This window comes from Schistocerca piceifrons, chromosome 4, assembly GCF_021461385.2.
Source record: "Schistocerca piceifrons isolate TAMUIC-IGC-003096 chromosome 4, iqSchPice1.1, whole genome shotgun sequence".
NCBI classification, from domain to species: Eukaryota; Metazoa; Arthropoda; class Insecta; order Orthoptera; family Acrididae; genus Schistocerca; species Schistocerca piceifrons.
In genome coordinates, this window is record NC_060141.1 from 753,348,540 (window position 1) to 753,369,968 (window position 21,429).

The following is a 21,429-nucleotide window of genomic DNA, read 5'->3' on the forward strand; positions in this document are numbered from 1 at the left end:
CATCTGTAAATATGACAGTCAAAGTCAATAGTGCACATTTTTCTGAGGAAACTGCAGGGTAGAATTACTGTCCTCTCCATTACAAATTTACAATGGTTATATGTTTTATACCTGAAGCCTAAAGAATTCATAACCGAAGAAAGTGACATCTTACCACTGGAAAACAACCCTGCCTGCAATCTGGTTTCGCAGCACAGAGCGGATCAGGTTGTGGAAAGGGGCCCAAATCAGTTGCTGCTAGTTGCACAAACATACAAACTTCATTTGCTAAAAACTCTTAATCACACATGCCCTTAAGGGAATTCAGAAACAATACATCTGAAGGCCAGAACACAAGTTACTAAAATTGTGTTGAGGAATACACACAGCTGAAGGCCTTAGTTACAAAATAGAACTGAGGGCTTAAGGCCTGGATAACAAGAACTCCAGTAAGGAAAGTTTAAAAGGTGGTGGTTTTTTTTTTTACTTCAGGTGGCTGAAGGCCATATCTTAAAATATTTTCACATAAGGTTTGGCTGAAGACCACATACTAAACATTAAAACAAACGGCTGAAGGCCTTACACAGTACTTGAGAGAAAAGAAAATCACAATCCTAAACAGAACAGAACAGTGGTGCTCAGAAGTGTTCAAAGTGTCATCCTGGGGGGGAAACTTTAATAACAGGTTAGGTGAGACAGGCAGCCAAGCATTACACTAAATAATCGGGTGGCAGCATGACCTAGGGCCGGCTGAAGAACCAACCAACAACCTAATCAATTCCCTTCGACCCAACCAATGGCACGACAACCAAAAATATCAGCGAGGACGAAGATCGCAGCAACACTACATCTTGATAATTGGCATCTAAACACAGTCAAGGCACAATAACCACTCAAAGAAAAAGGGAGAACAACATCAAGCTGTTGAGCTACACGCCATGCCGGCAGCATCAACACAGCAAGGAAAACACACTGCCGGAAAACTACACTAATGACCAGGGCAGGTAACTAGAACGTTAACGGCCACAAGGCAGAAGATACCGCTGGTGCACTTCACTAGTAAGTTACAATCATTTCTATAGTTAAACACCATACAAGAAGACGGCTGCAAAATGTGCCAACTCCAACACACCATATGTTGCTGCTTGTGCGAACAGCCCAGGAAGCAACAACCCGCAATGAACGAAGAGATGTCACAGCAGTTGATTTCTCAATTCCAGTATCCAGGTTCGGTGGGTGACGAACTTTGCAGCTAGTGTCTCACAACTCACCTGAGCGTGCACGATGCCAGTGGTCCTGGCCCTGACCTGACCACACGCCGCGGAGACTTCCTCGCTGCTCTGTTGCAACCGGCCGACTCGCTACTCCAGTATGCTAACAGCATTCATCTGCTCAGCAGAAATCACAGAAGCTACACACAGTTCCAGTTAAACACCTGCACCAGAAACTCCGACAATCCTGAAACCAATCAGCGTGGAACAACAAGGAGAAATGACAAGTCACACACACAGAGTGTTTCCATAAGTGGTCGGTGACTAAATACACATCGTCCAATGAGACGATTGACTGAACGGCCAACCAAGGTCATCCCCACTCAAGTTATGAGTGTCAGCAACTGTTGGGCTAGTCTTGGCTGTCCAGAGCTCACTGCAGCTCCAACCCAACTCAACTCAATGTCCGTTCGGAACTCAGAGACATGGCGACCCGGTCACACTGGCTCGGACCCACCCATGCAGAGGTAACTCTTGCCCATCAGTGGCAACATCTCTGCACGAGGAAGGAACCGACCCACATCCGGCAAGATGACCAACTGACAAGGCCCAGAAACGGTCAAAGACCAAATACACGTCGCCCAATGAGACGACCAACCGACAGTTGTTCCTGCTCCAATCTCCTTCTGTTGGACAGTTCATGCATGTGGCCAGCGGTCAGCAAGTACTGGCTGTCCGCACCTCACTGGTGCTCCATCTCCCACTGAACTCCCGACAGACGACAACCTGGAAATACTAGCGGTCGCTCCAGAGATGGTACGACAGTGCACTTATCAATAAGCACTGCTGCTGCCACTCACGGTCAAGCAAACGCGCAACCTAGTGACACCAGTAAATCAAATTGAAAGAAAAACAAGGTGACAGAACCACCAAAACAAGATGACGAGAAATAAATGGCATGACCACGAGCCGCGCTCTGCTCACTGCCTCACGAAGAGTAACAATAAGCTTTTTCCTAGTTTGTAATGCACCTTTACAGTAATAATTGTAAATATGGTCCCGAATAGCACACTGATTAAAATTGTCAGTACCTGTCACTCACTTCGTACCTTTCTGCCTTTACCTGGCGTGCTAGCTTAGTCTTTCTTGCCACTACCAAGGCCTATATGTTTTTCCTTAGTCATACATTTCACAGTAGCAGTTCCAATACCAAGCACATCGGCTGTTAATTACACTTACACTACATTCGACACAGGAGAATAGGTCCTTCATTATGCCTCTCGCTTTCAAAGTAATCCTGCACACGAACAACAAATTCCCTCACTTAAGAATGCAGGACCTACCGTCCACAGATAGCCTTTGCAGCTGTTAGTGATACTGTCTGGCAGCAAACTAATTATTTAGCAACACAGTTGCTTTCCATTTCAGTGACTGGGACAGTCTCTTGGCCCAGTAGGCAGAGCCATGGATAATCGTGTTTTGGCCTGACAGTAATGCCTCTTTGGTACTCCCCCCCCCCCCCCCTCCAACACCTCAGCTGTTTGGGGTAGTAGAAGTGCACCCTGTTTCATGTTGTTTCATCAGGTTGTTCATAGTTTACATATACAGGTTTTTAATATGATGCTGCATGGTGGAGGCTGCATGGTGGAGGCTGCTTCATTGTGACAAGCAACACTTTAATGTATGGTCTTATGTGTTAGTTGTATGGCAAGTTGTTTCATGCGATCAAACAACGAAACTGGAAACTCAAGTTTTGGACAAAAATAAATTCTTAAAATTTCTCTCAGTTAGTGGAACTATCCAGTATTTGTTTGAAGTGACTGTGCACTTTGGTATGGGGTTTAGATAATCATAATTGAGTAAGTAAGGAATTGAATTAAATTGAATGTATATATACCTTATTTATCGCTTCAGATGTACAAATGGTTGATGATAACTGCTGGAGGATGCAGACTGACCTGTTGCAAACAACTTGTTGTTTCAAGTCAATGCCAACTAAGGATGGTACGGGTATTATATGTATTATGGTCATAAAAAATACAGGCTGGAAATGAGACAAAAAATTGACACAGGCAACCTCTCACATGCAGGTGAATGATGGTACATAGGCACACATTTCTAATACTGTGTAAATATGCTTTTCTTTTAGCTACAATATCTGCCTGTTGTGTACATAGTTCCGCGTAGTCAGTGCATACACAACTTTCCCACTAGAGCGTGCCCCGCTAAGCACAACAGCACAGGCACAGTGCTCGTCCGTCTCCGCACTAAGAGATGGCACTGCCATAGAGACAGACCAAATTCTGCTTCTGCTGATCCGCGTATCAATATGTAACGCAGCTAATGAGATTGCTGCTAACGTAGAACCTTTTCTCCTCGTGGATCACACTCGCGCAGTGATACATGAACGCACGAGATGATATAATGAGTGTACAGACCTCCGATTAGACAGTCTGCATCAGTCTGTACCAGTCTGCATTAGTCTGTACCAGCCTGTAAGAGTTCTACATTTGTCTGTACCAGTCTATAGTCAAGTTTCACTCTGCGCCTAATAAGATTACCATATTCCTGTACATAGCCATGAAGGTAAATGTATAGACACTTTTGTCAAGTACCAGAGATATACGTGAGAATAAGATTAACGTACCAATACCAAAGGAACTTTAGATTGTCAATTGTAAATAGCATCCAGAACCAAGTTAAGTAATTTTTATGCGTGTTATTATTTTAATAAATGTGTGTGAAAATTAATCAAGTTCTGTTTAAAGTTGGTCACCGTCAATCTGCTACTCTAAGCGTGCAAGTGGCATTTCTATCGTCTCACCTAATGGCAGAAGATAAACACGCCACGATAAGACCACGAGACATATTGCTGACACTCGCCTACTTTGTTAGAGCGACAAGTCAAATAATCTGATGGTGTGTGTACCAAAGGTCTTATAGTACACACAGCACACTGCCTAATGGGATTTTCTGATTTTCAGTGTGACTTTGAACCACTTATGTATCTGCAGTTAAGTGAATGTTCTCATTATTTGTTTTAAATGCTTTTTGTTTTATTTTCCACCTTAAGGAAAGTATCTGGGCATGGATAGTTTCATACCAGCATCAGCTGTGATTTCATGAAGCTAGCGCATGCCAAGCCTTCAATTTTTCCAATTTCCTTCCATTTTTTTTTGGTATATCTTTCACCAGTGATCACAAGTTACTAAGATGCACCTGAAAAAATTTAGAGTACAGTGTTCTGAGCCATCTGAAAATTTTGTTTTCAATCCTCTAGGACCAGTTTGTTGTTCTGTTAGAAATCCAGAGTATTCGTAGTATCCTTATTCTGTTCTGTCTCATTATAGTCAAACATTCAATTCCATATTAGCTGTTATGTCTTATGGAAATCTAACCTTAGTCTTTGAGCACTTATTGCAGCCTTGAAGAGTCTTACCCAGCTCCTTCAAAGCTGTTTTCCTAAACTGGTGTGCTAGTGGCTTTCTTGAGAGCATGAATCTTCATTGTCTGTCATTGGTGTTGAGTAATTATAGCAGTTTACAGTCCCAAGTACGAAACCATTAATATGGAAATGGGCATTCTTTCCTGTAACTGTAATTATCCATTTTTCCATTGAAAATCTAAAATTTGTTTGCCATCACGTTCATCATATTTCACTCAAGATCAGCACTCCAGAGCATGTTTTTAAATTAACTTTTTACAATCTGTCAGCACCATAATTATATGGATGTTATACTAATGAGTCTAATCAGAATGGACAACATTGGCTGCTCAGTGATGTCCTCAAGTTACAGTCCTACATCTGCATTTATATAAATACTTCGCAAGCCACTGGATGACTCACAAATAGAGCAAGGGAAAAACAACAGTTTAAATTCCGCTCTATGAGCCCTAATTTCTTGTATCTTACCTTAATGGTCCTTATGCAGAATGTATGTTGGCAGCAGTAAAATTGTTCTTCGATCAGCTTCAAATGGCAGTTCTCTAAATTTTCTCAGTAATGTTCCTGGAAGAAGGAAAAAAAAGTCTCTTTCCCTCATGAATGCCCATTTGAGTTACTGAAGCATCTCAATAATAGTATCATGTTATTCGTATGTACTGGTAACAAATCTGGAAGCCCACCTCTGAATTTATTTGATGTCTTCTTTTAATCTGTCATGGTGCAGATCCCAAACACTCAAGTGGTACGCAAGAATAGGTTGCCCTACACTACTAAGTCTGTACCTGAACATTACAGATTTGTTTTTCCTACTCATCCACAGTAACTTTGTTCTACATTTAGAATGAGCTGCCTTTCATCAGACCAAATAGAAATTTTGTCTAAGTCATCTTGTATTCTCCTACAGTCACTCAACTTCGACACCTTCCCATACACCACAGCATCGTCAGCAAACAACCACAAACTGCTGCCCACCCTGTATGTCTCTGATGAACACTCGTCATGGAGGACAACATACTGGGTTCTATTATTTGAGAAGTCTTCAGGCCACTCACATATATGGCAATAGTGTCCATATGTTTGTACGTGTGTTAACAGTTTGCAGTGGGGACCCCCCTCCCCCGCGGAAATCTATAAATATGGAATCTGTTTGTTGTACTTCATCTACAGTTCGCAGTATAGGCTAGCTGAGTTCCGCACAAGCGGTGCTTTTTAAAACTGTGCTGATTTGTGGACATAAGCTTCTCTGTCCAAGAAAACTTATTATATTCAAACTGAGAATATATTCATGAATTCTGCCAGAAACTGATGTTAAGGATAATGGTCCGTAATTTTGTGGGCCCATTCTTTTACCCTTCTTACATTCTGGAGTCACCTGTGCTTTTTTCAGTCACTTGGGTCTTGGTACTGAGTAAGAGATTCACAAAAAATACAGGCTAAATAAGAGGCCATTGCCATGGAGTACTCTTTGTAAAACTGAATTGGGATTCCATCTAGACCTGGCGACTAATTTGTTTTCTACTCTTTCAGTTGTTTCTCTAAGCCATGGATACTTATTAGTATTCGATGGGAATCTGTTTGATGGTCAAATGATAGTATTTTTGTACACTTCTCCTGCATGAACAGTTTCTTAACAAGAAATTTAAAACTTTAGCTTTAATTTTGCTGTCTTCAGCTGCCACACCATACTGGTCAGCGAGTGTCTGGATGGAAGGCTTTAACCTGCTTAGCGATTTTACATATGACCAGAATTTTCTCAGGTTCTCAGCCAGATTATTTGCTAAGTCCTGGATTATAGTGGAGTGGCACAACAGAGCAGAGCTGTGCCTCAAGCAGCTGCCACAGCATAGCTTTGCGCCCAGGTGTAGTGAAGCCAGGGAGCGGCACAGTACCCCGGTAGCCATAAGCTAGCTTCACTGCATTGAAGACAAATGTACAAGCTGGCTGATCCGTAACCAGTTCTGGTGCTTTCATTCAATCCCTTTGCTGCCTCTGGATCACAGGGTCCTGTGTTCAATTCCCGGCCAGGTTGGGGATTTTCCCTGCCCGGGGACTGGGTGTTTGTGTCGTCGTCGTCATCATCATCATCATCATCATCATCATCATCATCATCATAATGGCTAGATTGGACTGTGTAATAACTAGGACTTTGTATGGGCACTGATGACCATGCAGTTGAACGCCCCACAAACCAAACATCGCCATTCTGTCCCTTGTTTACGAGTGTAGTGTGGCAATTCAAGACAGAAAAATAAAAGCTGAAGTTTTAAATTTCATATTCAAGAAATCTTTCACACAGGAAAATCGTACAGACATACATCATTTTAATATCAGGCAGCCTCCTGTATGGACGACACGACCTCCTCAATGACCACAACCCAAACCTACGCATCCAACTTTGGTCTCTTCCCACGTTTCACACAACCCTGCTCTGTGATATTTCGCAGAACATGAGACAACTTCTAGTGCCTCTTATGATGCACCATGAACTGGTTACACAACCTAAGTCACGCCAGTGTCAAGGCTTCGGTCCATCTAGTGATGGACAGATTGCTATGGGCGAATATCAGATGAACTGCCACTGCTGAACACAAAGATGCTCATATGTCAACTTAGTAAAAGAGGCCATCATGCCTAGTCTTCACTCTGACATTTTCCCATCCCGAAGACTTGGTTACAGCATGTCCACCTTGACATTGCTGAAACCCTGTCAAAGCCAAAAGGATTTCGACACTTCCCACCTGTGACTGACAGGACATCATGATGGGTAGAAGCAGTACCTATGTGTGACATTATGGCCAAAGCAACCGCATATGCATTTGCTGAGATGTGGATTATTCACTTCAGCACTCCCAAACTTGTTACCACCTGTCATGGTCATCAATTTAAATTGGTTCTCTTCAACCCCCTATGTCACCTGTGTGGGATCAGCCATATGTACAGTACCACGTATTGCCTGCAGCATAATAACCCTCACTGAGAGAAGGCACAGGACCATGCCACAGACATTCCTGGACTGAGGCACTTCTGTGGGTCCTACTTGGCATCTGGTCAGTGTACAAGGACCACCTATAGGCATCTCTGGCATGAATGGTGTGTGGTGATCCACTTGTCCTGCATGTGGACTTCGCTCAGCCTGTGGTCAAAACAAAACAGGTGAATTTACTTACACTACTGCAATGTGTTCAGGAAAATATTCAGAACATGCAAGTCCAACTCCCCTCAACTCATTTGACCCCAAAAGTGTTTCCACACAAGAGCCTTGGCTCTTGGGACTTTTTCATGATATGAGAAGATGCTATGTGACCAGCTCTGCAGATCCCTTATACAGGCTTGTACAGGATGCTCAAACACAGACGACAGACATCTGACATTCTAATCCGTATCAAACCTATAACAGTCTCACTCTCTTGACTTAAACCTGCTTGGGTATTCCAGGATGACTCCACTCCAACACACCCAGGCGTTAACATGCCAGACATCAAGGATAGTGACCAGCACAGAATGCCTACGTCACACCCACACTCTGATTCAGAACGAGATGGGTAGGACTTTGAGATTTCGCCACCACACACTCCATCCATCGCACCATCTGAGTCATGATGGTGATCATGTCAGGCACCCTCTACAACATCTGGGACAGTATCAGCACATCACACAGCACCATGAGAAGTAGTCTGGTCATGCCCTACGTAATGCAGTCAAGGCACAACCGACTGCCTTGACCTTGAATGGCTGCGTGCATCTGCACATGCTGACTTCCACTGACCACCATGTCCCACAGTACTCCGTACCCCAGACGGGGTACTCTATGGGGATCTCAGCCTCTATGCGACACCTGAACATCACTGATTGGTGAGCCTGAAAGACCTTTGGAGAGAGGTGCATTGTTGATCTGGGTTTAATGTAGACCTCTTGTATAGTTACTCTTCCAAATAAAGTGTTTTACAGTAACCACGCCATTACAAGCTGTTCATTTTCATTGCTTCCTGCATAGTTTTGGAATGCCAGGTGGTTTGTAGAATTATGTAATCTCTTCGCCATACCTATTTTACCTATTTAAAATTACAGAACCCATATGCATTCACAATAAATCTGTACTGATATTCATCAACATATCACTTACTGTCAATATATTCATCATATTTCCCACATTATACATCATCCTATGAACTGATTATGTCTTATCATTAAGTCATAAAATCTGCTACATAAATTAAAAGGACAAAAATTCAACCAGAAGTACATACCCATAAGCTGTCTGTAAGACAAGTAGTCATGAATAGAGTACAGTATCTGCATTGCTCGCTTTGCAGGTGAACACAGAAGCACATAGCTAGTTGTTTCATCACTAAATTATTGACAAGGGAAACTCTTCATTGAATCCTCTTCAGATTTAGTGGTAAGATGGCCGAGCGGATAGTCCATCAAAAACTGAACACAGATCAAGCATAAAAAACAGGAAGAAGGTATACTGAACTGTGAAAAAAAACACAAAATGGAAACAGTGAATGGTCCAAGCTCAAGATGTACAACACTGAGCGAACTGCAAGAACCATGGCATCGTGGTTGTGTTGTCACGGTGTTGGACTGAAAAGCGAAAGATCCATGTTCAATTCCCCCCCCTCATCTCCCATTTTTTAATCACATAATTATGAACTTTCTGTCCGACCACTGACATGTCTATTCTCCTTCTATAGTCTTGGCAATTGTCATACTGTACACTGGTTATAGAATATGAGTCATGTGGTAAGAATGTATTACTGTCACAAGTAAATATGGTGAATAGTATGAACTATGCTACAACAGAGGAATTCAAGAGTCAAAATTTCCAGAACAGAACACAAGAGTCATAACATATGGTACTTGTGTAGGACAAATAGTAGATACATATGGTTGGACATCCCTTCCTTATACCCTGCTGTTACAAACAGACATTACACCACAACACAGACGCAGATTTGAGCGTAGCGAATAGACACGTCACTGACTGGATGCACAGTTCATAATTTTGTGAAGAAAAGGTGGGCACAAGGGACATTTGAAAACATATCTCCGCCTTTGCAGTCCAACACCTCTTCCTGTTTTCATGCTTGATCTGTATTTAGTTGTTGATGAGCTATCCACTGGGCCACCTTACCACTGAATCTGAGAGGATGGGATGGGGGGTTTCCCTAGTAAGTGCTTCCACATGCCATCGTGCGTCACTCACTCACTGAATGCGAGGCAGCAGGAGAGTAGCCCAGCTACACGGCCAGGAAATATGGACTCTGTACAGCTTTATCACAACACAGTGGCTCTAATGGGACCTGCAGGCATTGAAATGTATTTAGAATTAGAATTTCTTTTTATCTGTTTATCTTTTCAATCTTTTCCATGAAGACATTGAGTGCTGTGTACCTGAGATTCATCAATTATGACAACAGCGCCTGAGTAAACAAAACACACAGAGATAACTGAATATTGAATGCTATTGAAGGTCACTGATTTAGCTGCGCAACTCTAAATTTGTGTGAATGAAAGTGCATGAAATACCAGTAATGCTCACATTCAGTTTCCAGCTAAAATCACACTGACAGTGACACACATTTTGGACAGAACAAATGAAACAGATTTATACTGACGAGCATGACAATTGATTATGTTTCTTTACTTTATTTGTTGTTGTGGTCTTCAGTCCAGAGACTGGTTTGGTGCAGTTCTCCATGCTATTAAATCCTGTGCAAGCTTCGTTATCTCCAAGTAACAACTGCAACCTCTATGCTTCTGAATCTGCTCAGTGTATTCATCCCTTGGTCTCCCTCTATGATTTTTACCCTTCATGCTGGCCTCCAATACTAAGTTGGTGATCCCTTGATGCCTCAGAACATGTCCTACCAACTGATCCCTTTTTCTAGTCAAGTTGTGCCACAAATTTTTCCTCTCCCCTATTCTATTCAATATCTTGTCATTAGTTATGTGATCTACCCATCTAATCTTCAGCATTTTTCTGTAGCACCACATTTTGAAAGCTTCTATTCTCTTCTTGTCCAAACTATTTATTGTTCAAGTTTCAGTTCCATACATGTCTACACTCCATACAAATACTTTGAGAAAAGACTTCCTGACACTTAGATCTACACTCGATGTTAACAAATTTCTCTTCTTCAGAAATGCTTTCCTTGCCATTGCCAGTTTACATTTTATATCCTCTCTACTTTGACCATCATCAGTTATTTTGCTCCTCAAATAGCAAAACTCCTTTACTACTTTAAGTGTCTCATTTCCTAATCTAATTCCCTTAGCATCACCCGATTTAATTCGACTACATTCCATTATCCTTGTTTTGCTTTTATTGATGTTCATCTTATATCCTTCTTTCAAGACACTGTCCATTCTGTTCAACTGCTTTTCTAGGTCCTTTGTAATCTCTGACAGAATTACAATGTCATTGGCAAACCTCAAAGTCTTTATTTCTTCTCCATGAATTTTAATTCTACTCCAAATTTTTCTTTTGTTTCCTGTATTGCTTGCTCAGTATGCAGACTGAATAACATCGGGGATAGGCTACAACCCTGTCTCACTCCCTCCCCAACCACTGCTTCTCTTTTATGCCCCTAGACTCATATAACTGCCATCTGGTTTCTGTAAAAATTGTAAATAGCCTTTCGCTCCCTGTATTTTACCTGTGCCACCTTCAGAATTTGTGAGTGTTTCAGTCAACATTGTCAAAAGCTTTCTCTAAGTCTGCAAATGCTAGAAACATAGGTCTGCCTTTCCTTAATCTATCTTCTAAGATAAGTCATAGCATCAGTATTGACTTACATGTTCCAACATTTCTACGGAATCCAAACTGATTTCCCCAGTTTTTCCATTCATCTGTAAAGAATTCCTGCTATTATTTTGCAGCCATGACTTATTAAATTGGTAGTTTGGTAATCTTCACAGCTGTCAACACCTGCTTTCTTCGGGATAGGAATTATTATATTCATATTGAAGTCTGAGGTTAATTCACCTGTCTTGTACATCTTGCTCACCAGATGGTAGAGTTTTGTCAGGTGCTCACCAGATGGTAGAGTTCTGTCAGGGCTGCCTCTCCCAAGGCTGTCAGTAGTTCTAATGGAATATTGTCTACTGCCGGGGCCTTGTTTTGACTTAGGTCTTTCAGTGATCTGTCAAATTCATCACGCGTATCATACCTCCCATTTCGTCTTCATCTACATCCTCTTCCATTTCCATAATATTGCGCTCAAGTACAGTATATACTCCTTCCACCTTTCTACTTTCCCTTCTTTGCTTAGAACTGGTTTTCCATCCGAGCTCTTGATATTCATACAAGTTACCCTTAGTTATACATGCCTCTACATCCTTACATTTGTCGTCTAGCCATCCCTGCTTAGCCATTTTGCACTTCAGTCGATCTCATTTTTGAGACATTTGTATTCCTTTTTGCCTGCTTCATTTACTGCATTTTTATATTTGCTCCTTTCATCAACTAAATTCAATATCTCTTCTGTTATCCAAGGATTCCTACCACCCCTCTTGTCTTTTTACCTAGTTGATCCTCTGCTGCCTTCACTATTTCATTTCTCAAAGCTGCACATTCTTCTTCTATTGTATTTCTTTCCCCCATTCCTGTCAATTGTTCCCTTATGCTCTCCCTGAAACTCTGTACAATCTCTGGTTCTTTCAGTTTATCCAGGTCCCATCTCCTTAAATTCCCACCTTTTTGCAGTTTCTTCAGTTTTACTCTACAGTTCATAATCAGTAGATTGTGGTCAGAGTCCACATCTGCCCCTGGAAATGTCTTACAATTTAAAACCAGGTTCCTAAATCTCTGTCTTGCTGTTATATAATCTATCGGAAACTGTGTGTGGGGGGGGGGGGGGGGGGGGCAAGCAAATTTATTTATTTTTTACTTACTTTTACATGGGAGTTTATCAAACAGGCAGAGACGCCAGTCTGACCTGGGCTAAAGGTGACTTAACTTAAAATGCTGGCAGCAGACAAGCCACCCAAACAACACCTAAACGCCGGGGCCCAACCAGGAGTCACTTCACATTAGATGGTACGTTACAGCTTCTGTGCACCAAAGCAGGATGTGGCACTGCACCCACGCACCCCAACTCACAGAAACTGAAACACAAACAGACCGCAGAAGACACAGCAAACACCAACCAAACATCAATCAATGTATGTTAAGAATTCGATAAACAATAGAATACACAAACCAATTACTGTTGAGTGAGTGCATTCAATAAGTGCACATGTATAAGGAAGTACATATAAATGACTAGCTTTACAAAATACAAGTTTTACTAATAACAGAATAACTGGTTGCAATTTTTTTTTCTTTTGCAGCAATATACCAGGGACATCACTTGATGGAAATAACCCAAAACCATATGCACGCCTTCATGCTAATCTGCTTTTAATAGTGATCCAACTAGCAGATTTTAAAGCAAACAGTAACTGCTGGTCTGCATACAGTCACACAGACTCTGCCAGCTGCTCTTACTTTGACAACATGTACATTAGAACCCAAATCATTTGACAAAATGAAGACACCAAAGCCACTTACCCATACGATGGGCAGCATTGTTTGATATGGTCTCCAGGGATGGGTCTCTCCGAGGAAACAGGCCCCAAAGCAATACGACGAGCAGCGTTTGAAGTTGACATCAGACAGGTCCACCACAAACACGCGACCGCCTTGCAAGGTGGACTGGCCATGCCACTGCTGGCCAAGCCTGAGTCTTTTGCTCCTTCATCCCCTGAAGCACGTCCTAGCACCTCGTAGCAAGTCTGACGACCAACCCCCTACTGCAAATACCCGCCGCCAGATCACAAAAGGGGCAAAGATCATAGTAAAGCTCGGTAATCAATAGTACTACCAAAGATCTGGTGTGCCAGAAAAGGCTCACCATGACTCAGAAACCTTCCAGCTGTGTCCAGGCCTCTTACATGTATACTGCCTTCTTTCATGATTTTTAAACCAAGTGTTAGCTGTGATTAAGTTATGCTCTGTGCGTAATTTTGCCAGGGGGGTTTCATCTTTCACCCTTTTTCGCCATTCCATATTCATCTACTACTTTTCATTCTCTTCCTTTTCTTACTATCGAATTTCAGTTCCCCATGAGTCCCTTTACTATCTGAATAATTTCTTTTATCTCATCATGCATTTCTTCAATCTCTTCGTCATCTGCAGAGCTACACTCCTGGAAATTGAAATAAGAACACCGTGAATTCATTGTCCCAGGAAGGGGAAACTTTATTGACACATTCCTGGGGTCAGATACATCACATGATCACACTGACAGAACCACAGGCACATAGACACAGGCAACAGAGCATGCACAATGTCGGCACTAGTACAGTGTATATCCACCTTTCGCAGCAATGCAGGCTGCTATTCTCCCATGGAGACGATCGTAGAGATGCTGGATGTAGTCCTGTGGAACGGCTTGCCATGCCATTTCCACCTGGCGCCTCAGTTGGACCAGCGTTCGTGCTGGACGTGCAGACCGCGTGAGACGACGTTTCATCCAGTCCCAAACATGCTCAATGGGGGACAGATCCGGAGATCTTGCTGGCCAGGGTAGTTGACTTACACCTTCTAGAGCACGTTGGGTGGCACGGGATACATGCGGACGTGCATTGTCCTGTTGGAACAGCAAGTTCCCTTGCCGGTCTAGGAATGGTAGAACGATGGGTTCGATGACGGTTTGGATGTACCGTGCCCTATTCAGTGTCCCCTCGACGATCACCAGTGGTGTACGGCCAGTGTAGGAGATCGCTCCCCACACCATGATGCTGGGTGTTGGCCCTGTGTGCCTCGGTCGTATGCAGTCCTGATTGTGGCGCTCACCTGCACGGCGCCAAACACGCATACGACCATCATTGGCACCAAGGCAGAAGCGACTCTCATCGCTGAAGACGACACGTCTCCATTCATCCCTCCATTCACGCCTGTCGCGACACCACTGGAGGCGGGCTGCACGATGTTGGGGCGTGAGCGGAAGACGGCCTAATGGTGTGCGGGACCGTAGCCCAGCTTCATGGAGACGGTTGCGAATGGTCCTCGCCGATACCCCAGGAGCAACAGTGTCCCTAATTTGCTGGGAAGTGGCGGTGCGGTCCCCTACGGCACTGCGTAGGATCCTACGGTCTTGGCGTGCATCCGTGCGTCGCTGCGGTCCGGTCCCAGGTCGATGGGCACGTGCACCTTCCGCCGACCACTGGCGACAACATCGATGTACTGTGGAGACCTCACGCCCCACGTGTTGAGCAATTCGGCGGTACGTCCACCCAGCCTCCCGCATGCCCACTATACGCCCTCGCTCAAAGTCCGTCAACTGCACATACGGTTCACGTCCACGCTGTCGCGGCATGCTACCAGTGTTAAAGACTGCGATGGAGCTCCGTATGCCACGGCAAACTGGCTGACACTGACGGCGGCGGTGCACAAATGCTGCGCAGCTAGCGCCATTCGACGGCCAACACTGCGGTTCCTGGTGTGTCCGCTGTGCCGTGCGTGTGATCATTGCTTGTACAGCCCTCTCGCAGTGTCCGGAGCAAGTATGGTGGGTCTGACACACCGGTGTCAATGTGTTCTTTTTTCCATTTCCAGGAGTGTAGTTGGCATATAAAGTTATACTGCTGTGGTGGACGTGGCCTTCATGTCTATCTTCGCCACAATAATGCGTTCACTATGCTGTTCATAGTAGCTTACCCATGCTCCTATTTTTTATCCATTATTAAAACTACTCCTGCATTGCCCCTATTTGATTTTGTATTTATAACCCTGTAACCACCTGACCAGAAGCCTTGTTCCTCCTGCCACTGAACTTAACTATTTCCCACTATATCTACCTTTAACCTATCCATTTCCCCTTTTTAAATTTTCTAACCTACCTACCTGATTAAAGGATCTGACATTCCATGCTCTGATCCATAGAACGCCAGTTTTGTTTCTCCTGATAATGATGTCCTCCGGAGATCCGAATGGGGAGCTATTTTACCTACAGTATATTTTACCCAAGGGGACGCCATCATCATTTAACCATACAGTAAAGTTGCTTGCCCTTGGGAAAAATTACGGCTGTAGTTTCCCGTTGCTTTCAGTCATTCACACTATCAGCACTGTTTTGATTAATGTTACAAGGTCAGATCAGTCAATCATCCAGACTGTTGCCCTTGCAACTACTTTATTTATAATTAACAAAAATTTCATCCTAGATACACTTTAAGCTTTCGTGAGTCAAATGCGTCACTACGGCAAGGCCTCGAAAATCAAAAACTTTCTGATAAGATGTTTGAAAAAAGAAAAAAAAGAAAAGAAAGAGTTGTACGGAAAACTAATTTATAGGAAATGAGGAACACCCGTTTAGTAAGTGAAAAGGATTAGATCAACTTATGACATTTGATTTCAAACTGAACTGTTAATCATAACATTTTTTATTCATAGATGGAAAATAAATATTTTTACTCTTGTAAATGAACAGTATTTCGAATAAATATTTTTATTTGTTATTCACGAATAGTGAATTACCCCTATTTGATTTTGTATTTATAACCCTGTAATCACCTGACCAGAATTTTTGATCTGTATTCATCTTTTAAATAAATATTGCCCAACTCTGATGGGAAGCAAGGCGCATCACGCATGCACACACTACAAACCACCAGTAATTTAGTCAAGTAGTAAGTGATTTAGTAGCTCTACATGGCAGTTAAATGGCAAGTAAGCATACACACGAGTTAGTTGCACTGCACCATGATTTGGTGAGCATGGGTTGATGAATCTGTGGCGACTTAGCAACTATAAGTCGCTTGTGACTGAAAAAATAAATAAATAAAATAAATATAGCTGCCCTGTGCAGCAGAATGAACAATAATATCTGTGACAGTGGAGTGTGTATCGAACCTCTGAGCACTGTAGACCATGACTGGCCAAAGAGATTTGCATGGAGCATGCAATGTGCTTCTGGAAGGACTCACAACTGAAGGCCCAAAAGATAACTTTTCAGTATGAGAATGTCAGAGAGTGTGTAGTAAAATCCAGTGTACTGATACTTCTCAAAGAAGAGATCCAATCTGCTTGTTGCATTAAAATGTTCAAAATCTAAGAATAAACACTAAATAGGAGTTGTTGTTGTTGTTGTGGTCTTCAGTCCTGAGACTGGTTTGATGCAGCTCTCCATGCTACTCTATCCTGTGCAAGCTTTTCATCTCCCAATACCTACTGCAACCTACATCCTTCTGAATCTGCTTAGTGTATTCATCTCTTGGTCTCCCTCTACGATTTTTACCCTCCACGCTGCCCTCCAATACTAAATTGGTGATCCCTTGATGCCTCAGAACATGTCCTACCAACCGATCCCTTCTTCTGGTCAAGTTGTGCCACAAACTTCTCTTCTCCCCAATCCTATTCAATACTTCCTCATTAGTTATGTGATCTACCCATCTAATCTTCAGCATTCTTCTGTAGCACCACATTTCGAAAGCTTCTATTCTCTTCTTGTCCAAACTATTTATCGTCCATGTTTCACTTCCATACATGGCTACACTCCATACGAATACTTTCAGAAATGACTTCCTGACACTTAAATCAATACTGGATGTTAACAAATTTCTCTTCTTCAGAAACGCTTTCCTTGCCATTGCCAGTCTACATTTTATATCCTCTCTACTTCGACCGTTATCAGTTATTTTGCTCCCCAAATAGCAAAACTCCTTTACTACTTTAAGTGCCTCATTTCCTAATCTAATTCCCTCAGCATCACCCGACTTAATTAGGCTACATTCCATTATCCTTGTTTTGCTTTTGTTGATGTTCATCTTATACCCTCCTTTCAAGACACTGTCCATTCCACTCAACTGCTCTTCCAAGTCCTTTGCTGTCTCGGACAGAATTACAATGTCATCGGCGAACCTCAAAGTTTTTATTTCTTCTCCATGAATTTTAATACCTACTCCGAATTTTTCTTTTGTTTCCTTTACTGCTTGCTCAATATACAGATTGAACAACATCGGGGAGAGGCTACAACCCTGTCTTACTCCCTTCCCAACCACTGCTTCCCTTTCATGTCCCTCGACTCTTATAACTGCCATCTGGTTTCTGTACAAATTGTAAATAGCCTTTCGCTCCCTGTATTTTACCCCTGCCACCTTTAGAATTTGAAAGAGAGTATTCCAGTCAACATTGTCAAAAGCTTTCTCTAAGTCTACAAATGCTAGAAACGTAGGTTTGCCTTTCCTTAATCTTTCTTCTAAGATAAGTCGTAAGGTCAGTATTGCCTCACGTGTTCCAGTGTTTCTACGGAATCCAAACTGATCTTCCCCGAGGTTAGCTTCTACTAGTTTTTCCATTCGTCTGTAAAGAATTCGTGTTAGTATTTTGCAGCTGTGACTTATTAAGCTGATAGTTCGGTAATTTTCACATCTGTCAACACCTGCTTTCTTTGGGATTGGAATTATTATATTCTTCTTGAAGTCTGAGGGTATTTCGCCTGTCTCATACATCGTGCTCACCAGATGGTAGAGTTTTGTCAGGACTGGCTCTCCCACGGCCGTCAGTAGTTCCAATGGAATATTGTCTACTCCGGGGGCTTTGTTTCGACTCAGGTCTTTCAGTGCTCTGTCAAACTCTTCACGCAGTATCATATCTCCCATTTCATCTTCATCTACATCCTCTTCCATTTCCATAATATTGTCCTCAAGTACATCGCCCTTGTATAGACCCTCTATATACTCCTTCCACCTTTCTGCTTTCCCTTCTTTGCTTAGAACTGGGTTTCCATCTGAGCTCTTGATATTCATACAAGTCGTTCTCTTATCTCCAAAGGTCTCTTTAATTTTCCTGTAGGCGGTATCTATATTACCCCTAGTTAGATAGGCCTCTACATCCTTACATTTGTCCTCTAGCCATCCCTGCTTAGCCATTTTGCACTTCCTGTCGATCTCATTTTTGAGACGTTTGTATTCCTTTTTGCCTGTTTCACTTACTGCATTTTTATATTTTCTCCTTTCATCAATTAAATTCAATATTTCTTCTGTTACCCAAGGATTTCTACTAGCCCTCGTCTTTTTACCTACTTGATCCTCTGCTGCCTTCACTACTTCATCCCTCAAAGCTACCCATTCTTCTTCTACTGTATTTCTTTCCCCCCATTCCTGTCAATTGCTCCCTTATGCTCTCCCTGAATCTCTGTACCACCTCTGGTTCTTTCAGTTTATCCAGGTCCCATCTCCTTAAATTCCCACCTTTTTGCAGTTTCTTCAGTTTTAATCTACAGGTCATAACCAACAGATTGTGGTCAGAGTCCACATCTGCCCCTGGAAATGTCTTATAATTTAAAACCTGGTTCCTAAATCTCTGTCTTACCATTATATAATCTATCTGATACCTTTTAGTATCTCCAGGGTTCTTCCATGTATACAACCTTCTTTCATGATTCTTAAACCAAGTGTTAGTTATGATTATGTTGTGCTCTGTGCAAAATTCTACCAGGCGGCTTCCTCTTTCATTTCTGTCCCCCAATCCATATTCACCTACTATGTTTCCTTCTCTCCCTTTTCCTACACTCGAATTCCAGTCACCCATGACTATTAAATTTTCGTCTCCCTGCACAATCTGAATAATTTCTTTTATTTCATCATACATTTCTTCAATGTCTTCGTCATCTGCAGAGCTAGTTGGCATATAAACTTGTACTACTGTAGTAGGTGTGGGCTTCGTATCTATCTTGGCCACAATAATGCGTTCACTATGCTGTTTGTAGTAGCTTACCCGCATTCCTATTTTCCTATTCATTATTAAACCTACTCCTGCATTACCCCTATTTGATTTTGTGTTTATAACCCTGTAGTCACCTGACCAGAAGTCTTGTTCCTCCTGCCACCGAACTTCACTAATTCCCACAATATCTAACTTCAACCTATCCATTTCCCTTTTTAAATTTTCTAACCTACCTGCCCGATTAAGGGATCTGACATTCCACGCTCCGATCCGTAGAACGCCAGTTTTCTTTCTCCTGATAATGACATCCTCTTGAGTAGTCCCCGCCCGGAGATCCGAATGGGGGACTATTTTACCTCCGGAATATTTTACCCAAGAGGACGCCATCATCATGTAATCATACAGTAAAGCTGCATGCCCTCGGGAAAAATTACGGCTGTAGTTTCCCCTTGCTTTCAGCCGTTCGCAGTACCGGCACGGCAAGGCCGTTTCGGTTATTGTTACAAGGCCAGATCAGTCAATCATCCAGACTGTTGCCCTTGCAACTACTGAAAAGGCTGCTGCCCCTCTTCAGGAACCACACGTTTGTCTGGCCTCTCAACAGATACCCCTCCGTTGTGGTTGCACCTTCGGTACGGCTATCTGTATCGCTGAGGCACGCAAGCCTCCCCACCAACGGCAAGGTCCATGGTTCATGGGGGGGGGGGTTATGATACTTTTAATTTTATATTTAATCCTCTTCTACTAAAACCTTGGTATTCCCACTGTCTTTCCAGCTCTGTGATTGTGGCTGCCTTGGTTGCTTTATTTCTGGAGGGTGGACATTTCATGATCCACAAACACTCCTGTCGTACATAAAGATAAATAAAGTTGACCACTTTATTGTCACTCCAATGAGCCATGTTGATGGTCCACAACAGCACATTTGGCAAATTCTGACAACGTTCGTGAAGTTTATTTGCACTCTCTTTCACACGCCGCAAACACGTGCAGACCATGCACTTGTAGAGCTCTCTTTGTAGTGCTAAGAGATGAGTGAACAAAGTTATAACTCTATTGCTAATGGCTAATACAAATAGACTTTATTTGTTACAGGATTAGCTCTGAGTAAGCCTGCAGTTAGAATATGGAATAGTTTTTTGATCCGACATGTGTCTATGCAGTTACACAAAGTTTTGGATACAAAAATCTGAGTACATAAGAATTCATATTATTGGGGCATATATATATATATATATGGAATCCTTGAACCATTACACCAACAACCTGAAAACAGCTTTTGCATCCCGTAACTACCCTCCCGACCTGGTACAGAAGCAAATAACCAGAGCCACATCCTCATCTCCTCAAACCCGGAACCTTCCACAGAAGAACCCCAAAAGTGCCCCACTTGTGACAGGATACTTTCCGGGACTGGATCAGATTCTGAATGTGGCTCTCCAGCAGGGATACGACTTCCTCAAATCCTGCCCTGAAATGAGATCCATCCTTCATGAAATCCTCCCCACTCCACCAAGAGTGTCTTTCCGCCGTCCACCTAACCTTCGCAACCTCTTAGTTCATCCCTATGAAATCCCCAAACCACCTTCCCTACCCTCTGGCTCCTACCCCTGTAACCGCCCCCGGTGTAAAACCTGTCCCATGCACCCTCCCACCACCACCTATTCCAGTCCTGTAACCCGGAAGGTGTACACGATCAAAGGCAGAGCCACGTGTGAAAGCACCCACGTGATTTACCAACTGACCTGCCTACACTGTGAAGCGTTCTATGTGGGAATGACCAGCAACAAACTGTCCATTCGCATGAATGGACACAGGCAGACAGTGTTTGTTGGTAATGAGGATCACCCTGTGGCTAAACATGCCTTGGTGCACGGCCAGCACATCTTGGCACAGTGTTACACTGTCCGGGTTATCTGGATACTTCCCACTAACACCAACCTGTCAGAACTCCGGAGATGGGAACTTGCCCTTCAGCATATCCTTTCTTCTCGCTATCCGCCAGGCCTCAATCTCCGCTAATTTCTAATTTCAATTTGCCGCCGCTCATACCTCACCTGTCTTTCAACTTCATCTTT